General features: G+C 15.7%; 1 pseudogene; it reads left to right on the top strand.

Moving 5' to 3' along the window:
- The first annotated feature begins 1,844 nt into the window (after positions 1-1,844).
- On the top strand, positions 1,845-2,739 carry LOC113219346 (annotated as a pseudogene).
- Positions 2,740-4,275: the final 1,536 nt, after the last annotated feature.

The raw sequence follows: 4,275 nt of genomic DNA on the forward strand, positions 1-4,275 counted from the left end.
TTAATATCCTATTATAGAAAAATAAATTAAATATTAAATAATTAAATATTGAATTATTAAAATTAAATAATATGGCGGCTTTTATCTATTATATCTAATTAGATATACTTGTTTATTAATTCGATAATCCACGATAAGAAATACTTGAGTTTAAATTTCTGTATTGTTGTTTTAATTAATTTGAATAAATTTGAGTTAGAAATGTTTTAAATAAAAATAATTCAAATCAAAATGTATTATATTCAAGATAAGAAATGAGTCTTAATAAATTCAATTTTTGGTTTATTTATTTTAATATAAATATAAAAAAAATTTAAAGTAAATTAAAATAATTATTTTAATTGAAGATTGTTTTAAAAAATGTATAAATTACCCGTCAATTTCATTAAAGTTGAAATAAGTAACATAAGTTGGTAAGTAACATAATAAATGTATTGGAAAGCGTTTTTAGATTTAAAATTTTAGTTTAAAAAAAATAATTCTTTTACATTGAAAAAATTTAAAAAATTTTTTCAATTTTATAAATTAATTTATTAAATTTTTTTTTGAAGTTTAAAATTATAATTTTTAAAAATTTAAAAGAAATTGAAGTTAAATTAAATTGAAATAATTATTTTGAATTAATTTTTATTTTTATAATTAAAAGTAATGTGAATGAAAGTTATTAAATATCAGAAAGTAAAATTTTGTTTTATACCTTTTGTATCAGGATTGATTAAAATTTATTTAAAAATTTGAAATATCTCGAAAATAAGAGAACTAAATTAACTTATTAATATTTAATTTTTTTTAGAAATAAATTTAATTTAGATATAAAAATTTTAATAAATTAAATTTTAATTTATTTTATTAGTTCTTATATTAAAAATTTATGGGATAAACTATAAATTTTGAATAGAAATATAATTTATTTAATTTTAATATTATGGAAATATCTTTTTTAATTTAAAAAATTTAATAATTTAATTTTTAATAAAGATTTAAATTAAAATTTTATTTATTATATAAAAATATATGTTAAAATTGTAAAAATATAGAAATAATGATTAAATTAGTAATAAAATATATTTTAAATTGAAATTATTTAAATTATATAATTTAAAGGAACTCGGCAAATATATTATTCATCTGTTTATCAAAAACATGTCCTATTGAATTTAATTTTAGGTCGATTGCTTCATGAAATAAAATTTAAATAGCTGCAGTATAGACTGCAGCTATTTAAATATGACTGTACAAAGATAACATAATAAATTATCTTTTAATTGAAGAATTGAACAAACGAATTAATGAAATAATAATTGTCTCTAAATTATAAAATGAATTTAAATTTTTAGCAAAAATTGCAAAATTTAATTATAATGGGACGATAAAACCCTTTAGAATTTTATTTAATTTAGTTATTTATTTAAATTATTTTTAAATAAATAATTAATTAAATTTGATTAAAAAATATTTTTGATTTATAATTTATAATTAAAAAAATAAATTACCTTAGGGAAAACAGCGTAATATCTTTTGATAGATCATATTGATAAAGATTTGATTGCGATCACGATGTTGAATTAAGATAAAAATTAAACGCAGGAATTTAAGTTTTTAAGTCTGTTAGAGTTTCAAAATCTTATTTAATTTTCTATCCATAATAAAAAATAAATTAATTGTACGAAAGGACTTTAATTTGTAAATTATTTATAAATAAATTAATTAATAAATTTATATAAAATGCATATAAATTTAGAATTTAATTATATTAATTTATTAAATTAATAAATAATAATTTAAATTTTCAATTTTAATTAATTTATAATTTTAATTTTATTTATAATTTATTATTTATTATTTAATTTATTTTATTTATAATTTTAATTAGTGTAGCGTTTTTAACTTTGTTGGAACGAAAAATTTTATGGTATATTCAAGATCGAAAAGGATCTAATAAAGTTTTTTTATTTGATTTATTTCAGCCTTTTAAAGATGGATTAAAATTATTATCAAAAGAATAATTTTTTTTAATTATTCTAATTTACATATTATATAGACAATAATAATATTTTTTTTATCATTAATTATACGAGTTTCATATCATTGGGTTAATTTTATTTATATAATGGAATTTAGTATTTTATTTATATTATTAATTTTAGGATCAAGCGTGTATCCAATGTTATTTGTTGATGAATTCAAATTGTGAATGAATTTCAAATTATAATTATGTTATTTTAGGTTCAATTCAGGTTTAGTTTCAACAATAATTTTTTTTGAAATTAATTTATTTTTTTTAGTTTTTAGATTAATAATATTAATTGAAAGATTTTCTTTTAGTGAATTTATTAATTGTCAAAATAAAATTAAATTTGCAATTTTATTATATCCATTATATTTAATAATGTTTCCTGGAATATTAATTGAATTAAATCGAACACCTTTTGATTCGATTCAACGTGAGTCTGAATTAATTTCTGGTTTTAATATTGAATATCACGGAAGAATATTTATATTAATTTTTTTATCTGAATATATAAATATTATATTTATAAGAGTAATTTTAAGATTAATATTTTATAAATTTAATTATTGATCAATTTATTATTATTTATTTCATATTTATTTAATTATTTGAGTTATTTGAAAGTTATTTTACCTTGAAATCGTTATGATAAGTTAATATATATATGTTGAACTGAAATATTAATATTAATAATAATTTATTTATTATATTTATATTATATAAAAGAAATTATTCAATAATAAATACATATATATATACAATTTTAGAAAATAGAATAAATAAAATAAGTATTAAAAGTTAATAGAAAATTTTATTTCTATATTATATTTTCAAAATATATGCTTATTCAATTTCATTAACTTATTTTTATAAATTAATTAAATTTAGATAATATAATTTGAAGATTTTCAAATTAAATTTTCTCATAATTTTCTTAAATAAAATGATATAAAAAAATATAAGAAGTATGTAGTAGTAAATAATATATTAATATTTGTAAAAAGATATTCAATTAATTATTTACCTAATCATGTTAATAAAATAAAATTATTAATTATTATTAATAAAATAAAATAAATATTCAATAATAAATTTTATTAAATAGATTGAATTTATTATTTATTAAATTGTTATTATATAATAAATATATAATAAAATATAATAAAATAGTGACATATAAAATTTAAAATTGATATTACTAATCCAATTAACCTCCCCACTAAGTTTATTAGAAATTGCACGTAAAATTGAATATGCAAATAAAAAGTATCATTCAAGTTTAATATATGTTAAAGTATTTATTGGATTTTAAATTTTAAAATTATCTGGATCTTCTAAATGGTATGGAAATTAAAGATTAATAAATATAAAGATAAATAAAATAATATAGAATCATAATAGATCTTGAATTGAAAAATATGAATGAAATGAAATTTTATAATTGTTGTAATTTGAACCTAATGGATTTGATGAACCAGTTAAATGAAGTGCAAATAAATGTAAAATAATTATAAATAAAATTACTATTGTTAAAATAAAATGTAATGAAAGAAATCGATTTAAAGTGACGTTATTAAGTGAAAATCCACTTCAAATTCGTAATACAATTTTCCAATGTATGGAATTAGTAAAATTGTAATAACTGTAGCTTATCAATGATATTTGTCTTCAAGATAAATCATAACCTATAAATGCTGCTGCTACTGATATTAAAAGAATTAAAATTCCAATTTCCAATTTCTCATACTCTAAGTAATTTATACGAATAGTAAAATATATTACATCTATTATGAATGTATATAACTATAAAATAAAGTGAAACACCATTTATATGAATTAATCGAAATAATCAACCTGAATTTATATCTTTTGTAATATTTGTAATTGATCAAAATGCAATATCAATATTGCAGGACAATAATGTATGATATAAATCGAGAAATAATTTGAATTATTAAAAAAATTCCTTTTTTTCTATGACTTATTTGTTCAATTATAATACGGCTTATTATATCATTTTCAAACTTCTATTTAATTTCACCATGCCAATTTCTATCATTGCCTATCATTGAATATATCTTATATATAAAAATATAAGTAGATATCATATTATTCTCTAATACGGAATGATTACATCCAACTTCAAAATTTTCAACGATATTGTATGGTAAAATTGTAGATTCTAAATTGAGTCGTTGAATCCAAATATAATCTATTTCCATCTAAATTTTCAAGTGTTAAAGTATCATCTCGAAACATCTGTA

This window comes from Apis mellifera (assembly GCF_003254395.2).
Source record: "Apis mellifera strain DH4 linkage group LG15 unlocalized genomic scaffold, Amel_HAv3.1 GroupUN_251_associated_to_Group15, whole genome shotgun sequence".
Taxonomy (NCBI): domain Eukaryota; kingdom Metazoa; phylum Arthropoda; class Insecta; order Hymenoptera; family Apidae; genus Apis; species Apis mellifera.